At 40.4% G+C, this 20,904-nt stretch overlaps 1 protein-coding gene across 15 annotated transcripts in view; it reads right to left on the bottom strand.

Annotated features, from left to right (window-relative positions):
* The window catches only part of DLG2 (discs large MAGUK scaffold protein 2), a 2,053,927-nt gene that overhangs the window by 1,120,302 nt on the left and 912,721 nt on the right, over nt 1-20,904 (bottom strand). The gene's annotated exons all lie outside the window — the stretch shown is intronic.

Raw genomic sequence — 20,904 nt, 5'->3', positions numbered from 1 at the left:
CATTGCACTCCCGCCCCCCCTCCCCACAATGTCTTACTTCATTAAGACAGGGTATCCATTACTAACTAAAGAGTTGATAATTAATGCTCTTGAAGACGGTTGTGAATGAGCATCCTCTGCTTTTATATTGCCCACAGCTTAGTAAATTTTAGTTTTGATGGATGGGAGGGATGACTGCTCACCAAAGGATTTGCAGATTGATACATTATCACTTTCCATTACAATGTACGACCTCACTTGACATGTAGTTTTGCATCCTGGCCTTATATGTATCATTCACTATTCTAAGACCACTACCTCTACTTGTCACTGTATAATCATAAGGAGGGCTAAGATTTATATAATATAAAAATATGTGCCCTGGCTGGGGTGGCTCAGTTGGTTGGGTGTCATTTCTTACACTAGAAGATTATGGGTTTGATTTCCAGTCAGGGCACATACCTAGGTTTCGGGTTCAGTCCTGGTCTGAGTGCATATGGGAGGCAACTGATTGATGTCGCTCTCTCACATCAATGTTGTTTTTTTCTCTCTCTCTCCCCCGCTTTCTAAAATCAATAAAAAACAAATAAATGCATTTTTTAAAATGGGAGGATTGTGAGAACTTTGCCAATGGAGAAAGAAAACCAACCGACAAAATACATTAAGTCTGCAAATTAGTTATTTTATCTTTTATAACAAAATCACCATGTCCTAACTGGTTTGGCTCAGTGGGTAGAACATCAGTCTGTGGACTGAAGGGTCCTCGGTTCTATTCCAATCAAGGACACATGCCTGGGTTGCAGGTTCAATCCCCAGGAGGCAGCTGATCAATGACTCTCATCATTGATGTTTCTCTCTCTCTCTCTCCCTTCCTTTCTGAAATCAATAAAAAAATAAAAAATAAATAAATTGCCTCATGGCCAATTAGTTATGCAGCAAAAATATTTGTAAACATGTTTGCTTGTGCCCAGCCAGTGTAACTCAATGGTTGAGTGTTGACCTATGAAACAAGAGGTCACTGTTCGATTCCAGGTCAGAGCACATGCCCAGGTTGCGAGCTTGATTCCCAGTGTGGGGCTTGCAGAAGACAGCCGATCAATGATTCTCTATCATCATCGATGTTTCTATCTCTCCCTCTGCTTTCCTCTATGAGATCAATAAAAATATATTTTTTAAAAAATGTTTGCTTGCAGCAAAGAGGTTTATGGCAAAACTACGAGACAGGATTTTTCAGAACCCCCCACAGGGTCTGACACAGAGAGGGGGTTTGATAAATGCCTGGAGGAACGGAATAAATTCACATGGACCTCTGAATGGGCAAGGAATTAAACAGCATGAAAACTAAAACCCAACACTGCAGGGACATGCAGAGGCAGCTACTTGGCATCTAAGGGAGACCACAAACAAAGAATGATGACTTCCTTCATTGTAGAAGGAAGTTTGGATCCAGAGGAAATAAATGGCAAAGGCGAGAGTGCCAGACACGACTCTCCAGACAGCTCACCTCTTCCTGTGGCCTGTGCTTTTGCTCTGCTTTAGCCCTATGGTCCATGGCCCAGGATGACTTTTATTTCCATTGACGATGCCACTTTGGATTTACAATGCAGCCTCTTCAAAACATGACACCCCTGGCACTAGTTAGAGGTACAGATTTTATTATTGAAGGATTTCCTAGCAAAGCTCTGGGTTTTTATGAGGTTTAGAAAAAGGTTTTAGCCTCTGGTAATGCCATCAGTGACTTTCTTAACTACATTGCAATCTCGTCTGTTTTCTCAGCCTTATATTTGCCTTAGAGACCTGAAATGGAAATCTCTTTGCCTGGTTGGCTGATTTCCTCTTTAATTCAACAGCTTTAACTTCTAGTTTTATTTTGATTCAATGAAAAAAAATGTGCTTGTTCAACCCATTGCCTTGAAATCTTGCCAGATTACAAATAAGCAATTTCAACAAGGTAATAAAAATGGACAGAACATAATGAAGAACATCAGTTGTCACCTTTGTTAACCTCCCATATGGTCCGTGTGTGTCCTTGGTCCCAACAGAAAGGTGAAAAGGAAATATAAAGAGAATGTTTTACTTTCACTAAAATTCAGTGGTTGATAGCACCACTGACAGGATGAAAACAAGAAATGAAATTAGCATTTAGTGTGTATCTACTATGTGCCGGGCAATATCCATGGCGACCTGAAAAAAATAAGCACCATCCTCATTTTGTAAAGAAACAAGTTCACACTCAAAGGAGTTAATCTGAGCAATCAACCACTTAAGGTCAAAGCAACAAAATGATGAAGCTGGCCTATGAACCCTCTTTTTCTATCTGGCTCCAATGTCCATACTTTATCCATTACAAAATTTAGCTTAAATTAACTCATAGAACTGTATCACGAACCAGAAGAAAGAGAGGAAATTAAATATTTCACAGACTCCAAATTTATCACAATATATAACTTATTTTATTACTTGAAAAACAATTAATTTGTTTTCATATTTGCACATGCACGTGTGTGTGTGCATGTGTGTGTTCAGCAACTTAAGAGTTTCTGATCAGCATACCAATGACTTTATTAGTTCGTTTGGATGTTATCACCCATATATCTATGTAAAAATATTGAAAATAACTCAGAAGTCTCCATGACTACATCTGGGATATCCAACCTGAGGACCACTTATAAAACTTGAGACTACCTAGTGTTATCTCAAGTCAGCCTACATGAATATAATCTATGTTAGGTCTTTAGCCCCCTTTGACTTTTTAATTTAGTCATTTTATGAACCATGTTATGAGTTCCTTCTTATTTGTCCGAGCTTCCTCCTTTAATAAACCAATATTATAATGATTGCATCCTAGACCCTAGCATTTGAAAAATGTTGCTCATTTTTTACACTATTCTAAAATAATCTAAGAAAGTACCAGTTTGGTAAATTGTTCAACCAGTCACAATTCCTGATTCATAGATTTTTTTTGGGACTGAACCTATTTTTTCTTGTTTTAAAAATGACAATATGATTGTAGCATATTCCAGATATCTGATTTTGGCCTAAGACATGACCTATTGATTATGTTTATTTTTTAAAACCAAGGAATCATAAAGGCTTTTATAAATAAAGTGTAAGCAAATAATAGCTGTTGTCAACTTATAACATTGACAGCTTTAATATTTATTAAAATGTTTGCTGGCCCTGGTGGTGTGGCTCAGCTGATTCCATTCCTGGTCGGGGCACATGCCCTGGTTGTGAGTTCAGTCCCAAGTCAGGGTGCATGTGAGAGGCAACTGATCGATATTTTTCTCTGATATCAATGTTTCTCCCTCAATCTCTCTCTCTCCATTCCTCTCTCTAAAAGCAATAAAAACATTTTTAAATATTTGGTGGACCTCAATGTTTTACATTGTATATGGAAGCATTTGACCAATTACTTCCAGGGCACCCATGAAGTCATATGGGCTAATAATGACTGACGGTGAACCCAATGCTCCTCAATGAACCAGTAGGCTAATGACTGCTACCCAGGGTTATCAGTGGGCATTTGGTAGCTCAATGCTGGTGCCCCTCCCCAGAGCCAGACCTGCTTTCTGAGCATTCTTTCACCTGGATACATTCAGTCCCTTCCTGAACTCAGCCTGTCTCCCTCTCCCAGGGACTTCACTGCACCTCCTCCCTGGTTTTCTCTTCCCTCCAGCCTGACAGAGGAGGATAAAGAGGAACCAGTCAGGAAGAAGACTTAGTTCCTATCCCTGCCCTCCCAGTATTAACTGTGTGTTCTCGGGCAAACTTTTCAACTTCTCTGTCATCCCCCATTCTATCATGTTCCTGAAGATAAGCCTTGTGAGCTCTTTTAAGGCTTGGTTTTTCACTTGTGATCACTTTCCCCTATGCGGAATCCGGTAGTGGAGGAAGCAGGATGAAAAGGCAGAGCTGTCCAAGGTCTCCGAGTCACAGTCCACTGTCTCTTTTCCTTGATATTGTAATAGTGTTGTGGTTAAGAGCACAGACCTAGAATTCAGGCTCCCTAGATTTGAGTCCCAAATTTTGTCTCTCAGCTTCCCATTCTTTAGCTTCTCTGTGCCTCATCATACGTAAAATGAAGACATCAATAATACCTTTCTTTAAGGGTTATCTATGGGGGATGAGATAAGTTCATTCCCACAGAGCACTTAGAATAGTGCCTAACCCATAGTGAGCATTCAATAAATGTTAGCTATTATTAGCTACTATTGATTCTTCTCTGAGGTGCTCTTCTCAGGTGCCCTTCACTTTGCTCTTCGGAGGTGGGCTTCCAAAGTGTCCTTAAGCCTAATGATGAAATATTACACACGTTTCCCGGAGGGAGTCAGCAACTCTGGAGTCCTCCAGACTCCATGTACCCCTGCAAGACAGCCTGGCCTTGACTTACCCCCCTGGGTGCTTCTTCGGCGAGGCAGCATAATTTAAAAGGTGCCAGAGCCAGAAGGCCTGTTTGGGAGCTCTAGCTACATTCTACTTCGTAGCCGGATGACCTTGGGCAAGGGTTTAATCTTGCTATGCATAAGAATAGCACCTAACTTATAAGGTTGCTAATGAAAATAAAACTAGTCCAGATGGGTAAAATTCTTAAAACATCACTTACAAATAAAAAAATTCTGTATAAACATTGATTAAATAAATACTAACTCCAATTAGAGGTAGAAATGCCAATTTTTGTCAAAGAATAAAACTGAGTGTTTGGGTGTGGTGTGCCTGTGTGTTAAGAAAGACAGATGGATTCCTTTTTAGGTTCTTATAGAAACTTGAATTACCAAAATTTACTCCTAAATTACTAGTAAACATCCTTCAATGAATTTCAAATAAAAATTAGTCATATTCATTCAAACAATTAATGTGGCAAAGTCTTGGAAAATAATTCTTATAGTAAATTAAACCCATCTCCCACAACTTTGCATATACAAAATTTTTTCCTACTTCAATTGCATAGAAATAAATTTATATGGGGCATAAATCAAGTCAAAGTAAATATGTTTCAATACAAGAACACTTATAAGGTGGTAAGAAGAGATACACTTTAAGTAAATTTGTTTCAGTCATTCACAGATGGAAAAATGTTCACGCTAAGTACCTACTATGCTCCAACAAGCGTGGTAAGTGCTGGGTGAACAAAAGGGAAAAATAGAGGACACCTGCCTTTTTGTACTTACAGTCAAGAGGGCAAGAAGGTAGAAATCAAGAATGTGAGGGGCCAGCAACAACAAAGCAGGAGAGGACACGTGGCTGCCTGCAATGCCACCTGCAATCCATGGCTGGACCTCCCTGGGCCCCGCTCTACAGAGAGGGTTTTGCCTGCCTGGGTGGGATGAGGAAGAGAGAGAGACCCAGGGCTTTTCTTTTTCAAACATAATACACACCGAACTACTGGTAAATGTGAGCAACTTTGTAATAGTTGCCCTGAGAAACGTTACAAAGAAAAGAAAGCCCATAGAGCAACTGCAGATCGATTTAGCTATTTAAAAAGAACCAACAGAAATGACCTGCCTACAGAAGAGTACTTCAAATAATGCTACAGTATTCTTCTTCCTCTTCGGAAAAACAGCCTAAACTGGTGGTTAAAGAGAATGAAATATCCTGCATTCTCAACTTAAACCCACTCTATTTAAGCCCTGGCCACAGTTAAATCGATGTCTGTTCCATCACCACACATACATCTGTTAACACATTTAAATCCATGTCTGTTCCATCACCACACATACATCTGTTAACACTTAAATCAATGTCTGTTCCATCACCACACATACATCTGTTAACACATTTAAATCCATTTTTCTTTCCTCACCACACATATATGTGTTAACACATTTGAAGGTAGATTCTCTGTGCATCTCTGAGTTCATGGTTGGCACTTCTGAGGCTGTGCTAGTTTCTTGAGGGCCAGGATTGGAGATGGTTAGATCACAGAATCAGTATTTCCAGGCAAGTCTGCTCAGGAATTGGACTTTTTAGTGAATTCACGGAAGCTGTAACTTTCTAAAGCAATGCAGACCAAAAGGAACCAATGCGGCGTCTGTAACTTCTTCTCTCAAAAAACCGAGAGAACAATGATGAACATTATATAAGAAGCTTAAACATAAGATGTAGGGTCCGATGACCTGGCTCTATACTTCGCAGGTGTGTTACCTTAATTTCCTCACCTGCAAAGCTAAGGGACCACACAGATTTTGCTTGCAAGAAAATCACAATGCAGTGTAGTGAAACCATGTTGTCCACTGTAAAATGTTTAACATAATTATTATTCCTTCAAATCTCAAAAGATATTTCTCTAAATCTGAAAGAATTTTATGTCTCATAAAGCAGGGGTCTCACATGCAGCTTGAGAACCAACTTAGAGTACCGGGGTCAAGACGCTGCTGTAGAACAGGCTTACAGAACTCTAACTTTTCTTTCACAACTTGGTACAACAGCCAAAAGAGGCTGCTTCTTATAAAGCAACTAGAGGCCCGGTGCATGAAAACTCTTGCACTGGAGAGGGGGGGTCCCTCAGCCTGGCCTGCCCCCTCTCACAGTCCGGGAGCCCTCAGGGGCGGGAGGTGACCCAGCAATCAGGGGAAGGTGATGCCCCATCAGACCTCTGCTGATGCCACTGCCAGCAGCACAAGCCTCAGCCAGCCCTGGTTGCCTGAGCCTCGGGTGGCCCTGGGTGGCTGGGCAGCCGCCATCCGAGGCTTGCCTGCACCTCAGGTCGGCCCTGGGCAGCTGGGCAACTGACATCTGAGGCTTGCCTGGGCCTTGGGCATCGATTGGGCAGCTGCCATCCAAGGCTTGCCTGTGCCTCGGGTCGGCCCTGGGCAGCTGGGCAGCCGACATCGGAGGCTTGCCTATGCCTTGGGCCAGCCCTGGGTGCTGGCTGGGGGGCTGAGGGGACTGGGGGACTCCGGAGGCAGGTGCGTGGAGTGGCCGGGTCTGCCTGGGGGTGGGCCCAGCCTTGCTGCGCTCCTGCCGCCCCGGCGGGGTGGAGGGGACTGGGTGCCACCATCTTGTGGCAGTGGGTGCCTCCATCTTTGAGGGTGGGGCAGTCAATTAGCATATTTCCTCTTTTTTGGGGGGGGTATTTTAAGCCATCATAAATCATATTTTATTTTTTTTTAATTTTTTTATTGATTAAGGTATTACATATGTGACTTTATTCCCCCATTACCCCCCACCTCCCATTCATGCCCCCACCACCCTGTTGTCTGTGTCCATTGATTAGGCTTATATGCATGCATATAAGTCCTTTGGTTGATCTCTCCTCCTTACCCCCATCCTCCCCTACCTTCCCTGAGGTTTGACGTTCTGATTGATGTTTCTCTGTCTCTGGATCTATTTTTGTTCATCAGTTTATGTTGTTCATTATATTCCACAAATGAGTGAGATCATGTGATATTTATCTTTCTCTGCCTGGCTTATTTCACTTAGCATAATGCTCTCCATCTTCATCCATGTTGTTGTAAATGGTAAGAACTCCTTTTTTACCGCAGCATGGTATTCCATTGTGTAGATGTACCATAGTTTTTTAATCCACTCATCTGCTGATGGGCACTTAGGCTGTTTCCAAATCTTAGCTATGGTGAATTGTGCTGCTATGAACATAGGGGTGCATATATCCTTTCTGATTCGTGTTTGTAGTTTCTTGGGATATATTTTTAGAAGTGGGATCACTGGGTGAAATGGGAGTTCCATTTTTAGTTTTTTGAGTAAACTCCATACTGTTCTCCACAGTGACTGCACCAGTCTGCATTCCCACCAGCAGTGTATGAGGGTTCCTTTTTCTCCGCATATTGGCTGTGAGCACCGCCATCTTTGAGGGCAGGGCAACAATTAGCATATTCCCTCCTTATTGGCTGTGGGCGCTGCCATCTTTGAGGGTGGAACAGTCAATTAGCATATCCCTCCTTATTGGCTGTGGGCACTGCCATCTTTGATGGTGGGGCAGTAAATTAGCATATTCCCTTCTTATTGGCTGTGGGTGCCTCCATCTTTGCAACGGTGTGAGGGTCAATTAGCATATTCCCTCTTTATTAGATAAGATGTCAGCTCTTCCTTACATATGACAAGAATATAATCATGAGAGTACCCAGCAGTTAAAGCCCTACTATGTGTTCAAGCATGTGCCAGGTAGTTTATCTGTTACCTCTAATTCCTATAACCATACAACACAAGGGTTGTATTTCATACGTGAGCAAATAGCTCAAAGGGTCAGCATCCTACCCAGAGATGCCCAGCTGGTAAGTGGTAGTTGGGAATTTGAACCCAAATCTGCTTGTTTCTATAGGTTGGGTATTTGCTTCCTCCCTAGCTGGCCTACTATAAGTATAGATGTAGTCATAGTAAGACCCAGAAAGCAAGTCTTGAGCTTTTCTGGGAGCCAACAGGGTCTTGACAGAAAGCCCATCTGCAGCCAATCCCACTGTTGTACCTGGTATGATGCAACCCAATTCTGGAGTGAGAGAACTTCATACCCGTGTGAGCATCTCCCTGGGGGAAAGAGGTCCCTTCACTTCCAGCAGGAAGACTGTCTGTCCTTCCCTGAATGTCTACGCTTTCTTGCAGAGAAGTGTCTTAAAACACAGGAGGCAAAGCACCAAAATCCTCTGCAAGATGTCTTGTTGGAATGAAGGGATTTCTAGGTATAGCAAGAAAAGGAAATGGAGAGCGTAGAAAAACAACCCATCTTCTAGATACAAAACAATGAGAGTAACGTGGGTACCTAAGAAAGGTGTGGGTAAAGCAGGAGATTTGGATCCCTGAGCCAAAGGCCTCCCTCTCACACTTGGCCACTGTTTCAAGGCAAACTTCTCTTGAATTTGGGACGTGTGGTGTTAAAGAAACACATAGCTTTGGTTTATAGGAAAATCAGACTGCAGCAAATTCTTGATATGCTGTACCCCTACAGAGTTGCATTAAGAGCATTAAAATCTTAGCATGGAAAATGTACCCCCAGCTTTAAAACCATGAGCTTACCCTCTAGAGATGTCTACTTTCAAGCCTGGATAAATAGGAACCAGCCAGGAATGAGACAGAGGGAACTGGCTTGGGAGGCAGACAGGCTTAGTTCCCATCCCTGCCCTCCCCGTACTATGTGTTCTCAGGCGAACTTTTCTCTAGACCTCAAAATGCTATCAATAAAATGGGAGTTATAACTACTTCGTAATGTTTTTCTAAGGGTTAAATCCTGTAAAATAATTATCAAAGCACCTCGTATATAATAGGACATGATTAAGATGAGTTCTTTTTGCTCAAAGCCTCAGGAGCACATAGCATCTCCCTTCTTCTGAGAGCCTGAGAAGGGCCCCCATCGCACACAAAGGGAAGCCATAAAGTGAATGGTCCACTGTTACCGTTAGTAATGCCTTTGCACAAAGCGTGGCCATCACAGGTGGCTGTTTCCCGTGCTTCATTTTACTATGTGCACGTACTGTGGTGGAGCATGTCTCCAGCAGGGGCATCTCCACCATCGGGATGGACATGAGAAGATCTGCTCCCAGCATTCAAACCCACTCATTGAAAACACGTGATTTGACCATCACCATATTTCTTCCACAAAGACATGTGTTTCTTGGGCACTACATCTTCCTCCAAATTTCCAAGAGTATTAGCTTTGAACCCTCTAACACTTTGGGTTTGTTTGTTTTTAGGGTGTTTGTGGAGAACAAAGCCACGGTCCTTTAGAATGCCCAGGGTGGGAGCTGTGGGATCTACTCTCTAAGCATCACAACCTTGCAGTGTTTAGCAAGAACCTACATGGCCTCAGACAATCTGTGCACATAGTAGATGGGAAAAATAAGCTTTACCCCTAAACACCAGGTTCTTTCAAGCAAATAACTCAGCATAGATCATTTGGAACTACAGAGATTGACCACCTCCGTGGCTGTATTAGTAAATGGAAAAAAGGGACTTGTCAAAAGCATTGGAGCCAGGCACGGATAGAAGATGGCAGTTGTTTGCAGGAGCTGGCAATTAAGACAGTGTCTGCGAGTAAGCAAAGAAAGCAGCTCTTGACAGTTTCTTTGAACCTTACTTAATTCTTTGGAGTTGACTTGATATCTTTGTCAGGACCAGGCAGGGGACCAGCATGACTTCTGCAGACTTCTCATCACCTGGGAGACAGGCACAGCAGGAACCACTTGGATGCTTCCATCTGACAGAATCCACCAGAATCCACTGCTTTATAATATATAAACCCTGTCCTGGAAACCGATGGCCTGGGAGGTCAATTTTGGCTTAAAAACAATATAAACTAAAAGAACCTCAGAGCACAGGATCTGCCATTCAAATCAAGAAAAAAGCAAAATAAATCTATGAGTCAATCCCTGCTGAGTACTACAGACTGAGGATTTGGCTTAATTAAAATCATCACAGTGGTACTGTATGTATATGTGATAAGCACTATGCTAGGTCCCGAGATGCAAAGTATTATATGGAAGACTAAGGGCCCAGTGCATGAATTTGTGCACCTTGAAAGGAACTGTGGGCCGAGAGGCTGTGGTGGACACAGGGGCAGGTCTCGGCCCATCCTCCACGTCCCTGCCCGCCCCACCCTCACCCCCCATCATGGCCCTTTGGTCCCCTGTCTGCCAGCAGCCCCACTCCCACCACCACTGTTCCCACATGCTGATGGCTCTGGCCCCGCTCACACCTGCTGACAGTGAGGAGTGATTGGGGCCAGCACCAGCTGGTGGTATGAGTGGGGCTGGTGATGTCAGTGGGTGCGAGCAGTGGCTGCTGCCCTGATCACCTCTCAGGAGCAGGGGGAGGTGGAGAAGCCCTGAGGGGCAATTGGGGTTGGGTTGGCAGCTGCTGCTCACACCCACTGATGGCACTGAGGGATCAGGGCTGGCTCCAGACACCAACAGTTGGTGCAAGCAGCAGCTCTGGCGCTGGCAGCAGGTGTGAGCGGGGCCGGAGCCAGCAGCAGGTGCAAGTGCTGGGTGGGACCGAGGTATGCAGGAGCTAAGAATTTTCAGTAACCATCAGAGGCTCACCCCAATGACAGCAACTGGCGGCCTGCCTTGGTCTGGCGCCCCTGCTCACTTGCTCCACCATCTTGCCACGGCTGATGCCCGCTATGTTCCACGCACACCGCCTGGTGGTCAGCGCATGTCATAGCGACCGGTTGTTCGGTTGTTCCACCGTTTGGTCTATTTGCATATTAGCCTTTTATTATATAGGATGTCTAATGAGAACATATTATAAGAACGAGCTATAACTAAGGCACAGTTTTTGTCACTGAGGGGCTCAGACTGCTTGTCTTTGTGTGTGACCAGTGCATGTAGGTATTGAGAGATAGAATGAGACAGATCAATATTAAACAAATATAGTACAAATGGAGACATCCTACAGACACAACATATAGAGTATGTCATTAATAACACAATTTATATGTTCCATATAGGACATATATAACACATGTGCATGTATTTATTGCATAAAATGAGCTATAAAAGCACAAAGAAAAGAACAATTAATTCCACCTGAATAAATTGAGAAAAGCTTCACACATGGATGGAACATTTTAGCAGTACCTAGAAAGGTGAGTGCAATTTTGCTGGCTGAAGAAATAGCAGAAGAGAATGTCTTGGTCAGGCAAATGCTTGGTACACATACACATCAATAAATAGAGGCAACCATGACTCTTCTAGGATCTATAATCATCACTGCATTAGGATTTGTTATGGAATATGTGATAATACATAGTTGGCTGTGATTTACTCAAGGAAATATATAACCAGAAAGGCAAGTATTAGTCAGATCTTAGTCATGTCAGACTACAATTATTCCTATCTGGCATTTGCAATAGATCAGTGGGGTAGACGTGTTTTGAAAATTAAGTTTGATAGTCAAAATTTTGTTCTGTGTAAAGAGAAAATTCCAAAAACTATTTACTTATTTATCCACTGCTGTATTTTTTCATTAAAAAAAAACACCTTTATGAAATGTCTACAAGATGTCAAGCAGCCATTAGATCATACTTTCCTTGAGGATCTATTACTTGCTCATTCAATTGTCTTAGGTGTCTTGCAGGGGACAGCTCACATCCAGTTTGTGACACAAACAAATCACATTGATTCAGTATGATAACCCCTGCTGCTGAGGAGTTACAGTATTTGGGAGACAATACTAGATGTGTTAAACCACTAGATGTGTTAAAAATGTATTACCCAAATTGGCTGTGAGTATACAGTGAAATGATTTTCATGTAAAAGTAAATATGACATGTACTTTTGTCCCTTTCTAGTTGTAGGTATATTAATTAATAGTCTATGACATTTATTGGGGCTCTACTATGTGATAGCTGTGGTGCTCAGTGCTTGACGTACATTTGTTCATTTCTTCCTCACAATTCCATTAAATATGAGACTTTAGCCTCTTTACAGAGGAAGAAATGAGGCCCAGAAAACTTAGGTAACTTACACAATGGAACACAACTAGTAAAAATTTGAACTAGTTTGTGTACAAGATCTTACTGCTGCCAAAACCTGTGCTCTTCGACTTCCATTACCCTGTCTGGCCCTTTCCATTATAACCACATTGAAAATTAGAGATGACATGGAAAAACATGCATGTTAGGACTAAAGGGGATGCTACGGATGGATTATTCACACTCTTCACTTGACAGAGGAAGAAACAGGTTGGTTCTATTACCGTGTTTACCAGGGACTTATTTTGTTATTAGTGCAAAGGACACACAGATTCAAGAGTGTTTGTGTTAGAGGTGAGTGGGTTCAGAATAAAGGCCAGTTCTTCCCAGTGTAATACAGAGGCCCAAGTCAATGCAATGTATCTGAGAAATTGAAATCCAAGGGCAAGACTGTAGCTTCTTGACTTCCATTTTATTTCATTTCGTTTCTTTCTCTATTGTAGCACGCTGCATCATCTAGGTAATTATAATTTCCTATGAATAAATTACATTTTCTAAAGCAAACAAAGTTAATAAAAGTTAAATTTTTACAAAAAAAAGCAGGGTTTTCTTTGATTTCTCCTCTAATAATTCAGGCTTGGAGCCTCAAAATATTCAACTTATATAACCTTTGCATCTGGGTCATTTTTCTCTGCAGGTTTTATTCTTTTTTCCTCCTAAATCTTGAGTACTGCCATGCATTCCAAAGTTCCTGAAACCTTTGAGCTCTTAACTATGAGTTTAAAGATCCTCTGATAAAAGGAATGTTCTGCTAATTCCCTAGTAACCTTTTTTTTTTATAGAGTGTCACAATGTACAAATATTCTGCTTTTAAAAGGGTTATAATAAAGTCTCAAATGAATTATGATATTCAACAGAAAATATTCATTTTTCATAATGGGACCAACTCAACATCCTATAGAATAAAGCCCTAAAAAGGTAGATATTAGGAGCAGAGAAAAAAGCATTGTAATGAATAGGGTGGTGAGAACTTCATGTATTAAATAAAGAAACCTAAGTGTTTGAATCTGCGTGTTGATGAATGAGGTGCTAATGCACAAAGCCAGTCACAGTGGCTATGATTTGTTGAGCTAGTCAGTGTTTTTTGTTTATTATGTTTTTAAACAGGGAAATCAAGGTTTTGCTTTTTTCAAGAGGGAAGTTATACAAAATAGTCTTTTTATTTGATATACTGTGCTGCCTACCAGAGCTGGCAGGCAGTAAAATAGGAGAGCAATTCTTGTCTTTGGCCCACTGGGTGTTGGGGTTCCTCTGGGATGGCCTGCAGTAGGGCCCCGAAGAAATGCTCTTCCCTGCAGCCCTGCTGCTGAGGCTCCCAGAGAAAATCCCAGAGCCACACAGACCCTGGGCTTCCGCAAACATGATCTCTGTACTCAGACCTGCTTCTAAAGCTGCCCAGAAGTCCTAGGGAGTGACTCTAGGATGCTTCCCTTTCCCGCTCTCCTTCAGACTATTCCAGCCACACTCTTTGAGTCCCTTACGTCATTTCCTTAATTTTTATGGTCCCATTTCCCTCCAGTTGACTGTAAACCTCTCTGGCTGCTCTTTCTGTTCTCTTTCAGGCATTCTCTTCCTCCATAGGCATCAAGCAGGAACTCTTTTAGCTTCCAATAGATGTTCCATATGTGGGAATTTTAGGAGTGTGTATGCCAGTGACTTGGAGTCCAAAATCTATTCATAGCCTGAGCTGAGAATCCCATCTATCCTTTCATAGATAAATATAGATAGATATAGATAGATATAGATATAGATATAGATATAGATATAGATACAGATAGATTTGGATATAGATATAGATTTGGATATAGATGTAGATGTAGATGTAGAGATATAGATAGATATAGATATAGATATAGATAGATATAGATATAGATATATAGATTTGGATATAGATATACATATACAGGTACAGATATAGATAATGTACATAGAGGCTTTCTTCATAAATACATGCTGATCCCAGTGTTTAAAAGTTACATTATATTCTATTGTATAGGTATACTATATTTAATAGCCATTATCAATGGGTATTTAAGTTATTCTGAGTTTATGCTATAACTAAAAAAAGTTGCAATAAACTTTCTTATAGATGTTTTTTATTTTTTTAAATATATTTTTATTGATTTCAGAGAGTAAGGAAGAGGGAGAGAGAGAAATATCAATGATAAGAGAGAATCATTAATCAGCTGCCTCCTGCATACCCCCCACTGGGGATTGAGCCCACAACCCGGGCATGTGGCTGACCGGGAATTAAACCATGACCTCCTGGTTCATAGGTCGATGCTCAACCACTGAGCGATACCAGCTGGGCGTAGATATGTTCTGTGTACTTGTGGAAGTATATTTGCATGCTGGATCCCTATAAATAAAATTACTGAGTGAAAGGGCCTATGCTTTATGGAAAGTGATGGATATTATCAATATGCTTTCCAAAGGCTGTACCAGTTTGCATGAAAGTAAACCTGATCTTACTTGACCTTTCTGAGTTATTTGACTTTGTTGATTTCTTCCTGCTTCTCAATGCCTTAATTTTTATGGTCCCATTTCCCTCTCTGGCTGCTCTTTCTGTTCTCTTTCAGGCATTCTCTTCCTCCATCCTTGCCTTAAATTCTGGGCATTCTCAGGGCTCAGTCCTTTTCTTTTTGTCTATAGCCTCTCTGGAAATAATTACATCCATACCTGTTCTTTCAGCTATGATTTTCATATGCTGATGTGTCCAATATATCTAGTTCAGATCTATCTTCTTTGCTCTATATGTTTGTATGTTATTGCTTTCTAAAATATGTTCCCTTAAACATTTCATAGGCAATTTGATTTCAAAAGTGAAAAGCTGATCTCATTACCTTCCTCTTCAAATCTGTTCTCTCTCCTATTTTGCCTGTGACAGTGGAAGCCACAATGATCCAAGTAGTCTTCTGAGACAGTAACCTGTGTATTACTCTGGATTTCCTCCCTCAGCCCAGACATTTATTCAATAATCAATCATTGCTGAATCTATTTCTTCAATAACTCTCTGTTACCTCCCATTACTCTGTCATTATCTCTTATTGGACTATTATGAAGAAATAAATTTTTAAAAAGAAATAAAAAACCATACAAATGAAATAAATTTTTAAAAAGAAATAAAAAACCATACAAATGTCTCACTTGGGTTTTCATTAAACCTATGACTCATTTTGGAAAGAAGTGACATGTTTGCAATATTTACTCTTCCAGGAACACAAAACATTTCTTCATCTTTCCAAATTGTTTATGCTACTTACTAATGATTTATTACTTCATTCAAAATCATCTGGCCATCATATTGCTAGGCTAACCCATCTTTTTCATGTCTTCCTTTTAAAACTCTTCTGCTATATATTAATCCAGTTTCACATATTTACATGGATATTCTTTTTTAAAAATATATATTTTATTGATTTCAGAGAGAAAGGGAAAGGGAGAGATAGAAACAAAAATGATGAGAATCATTGATTGGCTGCCTCCTGCACGCCCCCTACTGGAGATTGAGCCAGCAACCCAGGCATGTGCCCTTGATCGGAATCGAACCCAGGAACCTTCAGTCCGCAGGCTGATGCTCTATCCACTGAGCCAAACCAGCTAGGGCTATATGTATATTCTTGATCTCCCAAAGTACTTTCTCCCATCTTCTAATATTTATGGTCACTATATTGCTACTGGCATAAAACCTATTATTCATACTCATGACTCTTTGAGGTCTTAGAATATATGCAAAAGTGAGAGGCTGGGCTGGCTCGCAGAGTTTTCAGCTTTCATGGTGTATTCCAGGATCATGGAAACAAGGTGATAGATGTCTCCAGTCCAGCTCACAAGATTATCTTTTCCCACAATACAGCCAATGTTAAGTCAGAAAAAAACCTTTCTCCCACTTGAAAAAAGCACAATGCCTTATAAGCTACCAGTTTCTATCATATCAATATGACCCATAGCCTGTTATCTAATACCAACAGCCCCATCTGAATCTATATTCCAACCACCTATGACCATCTCAAGCACTGAGAGATTTACCAGGAGACAAAAGAGTGACCTTTGCCCTCAGTATAGATCTTCTTATAGATACCAAAAGATTTTCTGGATCTGGGTTTTACAAAACATCTTAGCATCAAGAGTCACACTGAATACCTCCCTCCTTAGTAGAATATGAATGCACCTAGAATCACACAACTACTACAAATCAGGAAGAAGAGAACATTTTCCTAAGAGTTTAACCCTGGAGGGTGGTTCTTTTTAATAGATACTCCAATAAAAATAAAAATAATAATCATCTTTTTTTAGTACTTACTGACTATACGGAGCCTATTGGCATTATTTCATTTAAACCTTTTAACTACCCTATGATATCATGTTTATTATTAGCCCCATTTTATAAATGAAGAAACTGAAGCTTAAGAGATTAGGTGACTCACTCAATGTCACAGAGTTAGCAAGTGGAAGAATCTGATGTAAAGCCAGGCAGTCTGAATCAAGAGTCAGTGTGCTTAACCAGATAGTGCAAAACAATAGTGAGTTATCATAGAATATAACCATGGATTTTCAATAACCAATGCTGATGGAATCCAGACCTGGAACATAGAGGAGGAAATCCAGAGCAGATTTAATTCTTACTGAAGGCCCTTTCAAAAAGTTCTATCTTATATTCAATTGAAATGAGCCTCTTGGTAGCTTTCACTGCCCACTTGCAATCTCTGAAATCCAGAGGACAAGGCCAAAGTTTCCTTATGGTCAGCTCTTCAAGGGCAGGGAATATGGATCATTTATCTTTATATCCCATACAGCATCTAAAGCATAAGTGGCTGTTCATAGATATTTGTTTGCTTAACAATTTGAGAAAAGCCTATCATAGATCACTTTCCCAAGGGAGCTATATGTCACTTGCTACCTGTGCAACCTTTACCAACTTATGTCACCTCTCTGATCTTTAGTGCCTCAACTACGATCAGTAATGAAATAGTATCTGTCTCACAGGGTCATTAGGATAATCTAACCAAATAATTAAGGTACAAAGTAAGGCTGGCCCATAGTCACCATTCAATGGGCCCTGCCTGTTTACCATTATTCTTACCTCTACAAAAGGACTTGCTGTTTTGTTTTATAATATTTGTTTATTTGCTTTCCTCTCTTGCTGGCTGGTGAATCCAAGGTCAGAGCCTGAATCTTCCTTATTTTTGTATTTGGCACGAAGGAAATGTTGGTTGGATCAAAAGCTGCCTGGCATCAACCTCTTGCTTTATCACATTTGTTCCTTTACTACAGGAGTGTTTGCTGGCAGGAAGTTAAGAGGGAGTAATTTGCTGCTGCACTTCTCTCAGATCTCCCAGGTAGCTTTGGGCTCTAGCCAACTTTCTATCACTCTTCCCCATTTCCATCCTCAGCAGATCACCTATCTCCTTAAGGGATGGAAAGTTAAAAAAGCTCAATGATTTTCCTATCCCAATTCTTTATAAAAGCAGCCTCCATTATGTAGAAGCATATCTAAAGTTTCAGAGCCTTTCCGAATTTCTGTTTGTGTTCATTCAAGTTCCATGTGTGACATATACACAAATGCATGATTAGACTTACTTCCCAGAAATATTGAAATGCTGGCCAGCCAAATTTGCTATAGAAAGGCTCTATTCTGCCCTGTGCATTGCACCCACTATTGAAGGATTTGCAGGGTGAAGTAACCCATTCTATTCCCTCCCACCCCACTGAATTTCATCTCATATTTTATAAGAAATGGAAACAGAAGGACAATATAACCTATGATCCAGGGTGACTTCATTTCTATAAAAGATGACAAAAGCCTTAGAAAGACAGAAACATGTTTTGATTCCATACATTTTAATGTTGAGTAGTCAACTTGGTGGTTCTATATGGGGACAAAACTATTAATCTAATAGCACAAGTATTCCTCAACCTCCTTTGAGCCAAGCATTGAAATTTTCTGTTATCTTGAATGTTTTACTAGCAAACAGAGCATAAAATGAAGTTCATGGACCACTGCATGCTGTTTCTTAAGCAAAAAATACTAAACCAAAATGAAAAGGAATATTCAGAGGAAAAGGCCCAGGTTTGGAGAGAGGAACATGCTGTGGGGACAGAGCAGCAGAATTTGGAGCCCAAAGATCTGGATGTGATTTGTAGTTTTGTCACTTTATTATGTGACCTCGGGCAAGTCACAATCTAATCTCTTTATGCTCATCTGTACAATGACAACAAAAGCTACTTTGTTTTCTTTATGGGGTAGTTCTGAGAATTAGGTGTATGTCAAATGATTGTAAATGCCCAGAAATCATGCAAATGCTACTTTTAATTTCTATCCGGGCCTTGTAGTCCACCCAGGAGAATGCTTCATTTGCCAGTGCTTAAATCATGGCACTTTGCCAGTTCATTTCCATTCCCTGAAACAACCAACATTCCAGCACAATATTGATCTGGGCCTCAGAGTAGAAAGCAAGACTAATTTATTCATGACTTGATAACTAAAAAAACCAAACACGTGTTACCTCAGGTCAATTTTCACCATGCACAAGAAAGGCGAAGAGACACAGTTAACAAATCTCACTGTGGCACACACCCATGCATGGAGAGAAATGCTGGCCTACAAAGTGAGGGTTGTTGTTCCATATGGCACGCATCAATGGGCTACAATCAGGATACATTCAGTTCCAATTCATCTGTCAGTAGCAAAGGAACTCTTTCATGTGTGTAACCAATCCAATCCTCCAAAAGTATTTGGAAATAGATCCAACATCTGCTCAATTCTCTACAAAGACATTGTTAGACTCATTCAAACCAGAGTAGAACCAGAATCACCTTAAAGCTTGGTTAAAAGGTCAATCAATACATACAAAATGTGAGTAGGCAAAACAATATAAAACACGGAAAGTTCAGAAAAATACTTTTTCATACTAAGAATATAACTGAGAGTGGTGGAAAGAAAATATGTTAAATATGGGGTAGCAGAGAGGAGAGAGAACTCTGGATTAGATATCAGAAATCTAACATCCTGCTTCAAATTGTATTTGGGATCATAGAAAAATCTCTTCACTTGGCTGTGACCCATTTCTTTAACTATGAAATAGAGTAGTTGAATATAAATAATCTAAAGCATAATGAATCACAGGGACCTGGGTTCAAATCTCAGTTCTACTAGCAACACAGTGAACTCAGAAAAACCACAAATGTATTAGACCCTTGGTCTCTTCATCTATTAAGTAGAAATAAGATTAACCCCCTCAAAAGATTATTTTAGGAATTGGATAAAATGCATTTAAAATACCTGGAGCATAGTACCTGGAGTACTTGAACCATTTTAATTATCTGCCCAAGAGTCGATGTCTATGTTTACCACATTACGAACAATCCAAGCTACGAGTTTTGTTTATAGTAATTGTTATTTATTGGGCACTGACTCTGAGTCAGGTATAGTCTTTTCCTTTCATTTCAACAGCTATTATTGTCTCCATTTCATATACGGTAAAACTGAGGGCCAGAGGAATTAAGAATCATTCCCAGGGTCATGCAGCTAATAAAGACTAAGGAAGATATTCAAAAACCAGATTTGACTGCCTCAAGTATATGTCATAGTCCTTTTATAGGTGGGACTTTAATAATAACTTTTAAAAATATGTATTTTTACCTAATGGCAAGAAAGTGTACAGAACGAATGTTTCAGAGCCCTGCAGCTTGCTGAGCTCACTGAACAATGTGTGGGGTACCAAGCAATGGCAAATGGTAGACTGATGGAATGACTGTGGACAGAAATGCTGTAAGGAGCCCCAGAAAGGAGCAAAAGCCACAGCCATAGTCATATCAATTGATGCAGAAAAAGCATTTGACAAAATCCAACACCCTTTCTTGATAAAAACTCTCAACAAGGTGGGAATAGAAGGATCATACCTCAAAATAATAAAAGCTATATATGATAAACCCCCAGCTAACATCATACTCAATGGGCAAAAACTAAAACCATTTCCCCTAAGAACATGATCAAGACAGGGATGCCCACTCTCAACACTCCTGTTCAGCATGGTACTGGAAGTATTAGCCATTGCAATTAGACAAGAAGAAGAAATAAAAGGCATCCAAATTGGAAAAGAAGAAGTAAAGCTGTCCTTACTTGCAGATGACATGATATTGTACATAGAAAACCTGAAAGACTCCATCAAAAAAATAATAGACTTAATAAATGAATTCGGCAATGTAGCAGGATACAAAATTAATGCCAAGAAATCTGTGGCATTTCTATACACCAATACTGAACTTACAGAAAGAGAGACTAAAAAAGCAATCCCATTTACCATCGCACCAAAAAAATTAAGATAGCTAGGAATAAACTCTTGTTTATCCTTTCAAAGAACCAGCTCTTGGTTTTGTTGATCTTTTGTATTGTATTTTGGTCTCAATGTCATTTATCTCCACTCTGATCTTTATTATTTCCTTCTTTCTGCATACACTGGGGTTTTCTTGTTGCTCTCTTTCTAACTCTTTGAGTTGTA

Source organism: Plecotus auritus (genome assembly GCF_963455305.1).
Source record: "Plecotus auritus genome assembly, chromosome: 9".
Classification (NCBI taxonomy): Eukaryota; Metazoa; Chordata; class Mammalia; order Chiroptera; family Vespertilionidae; genus Plecotus; species Plecotus auritus.
This window is presented reverse-complemented; position numbering and strand designations above follow the sequence as displayed.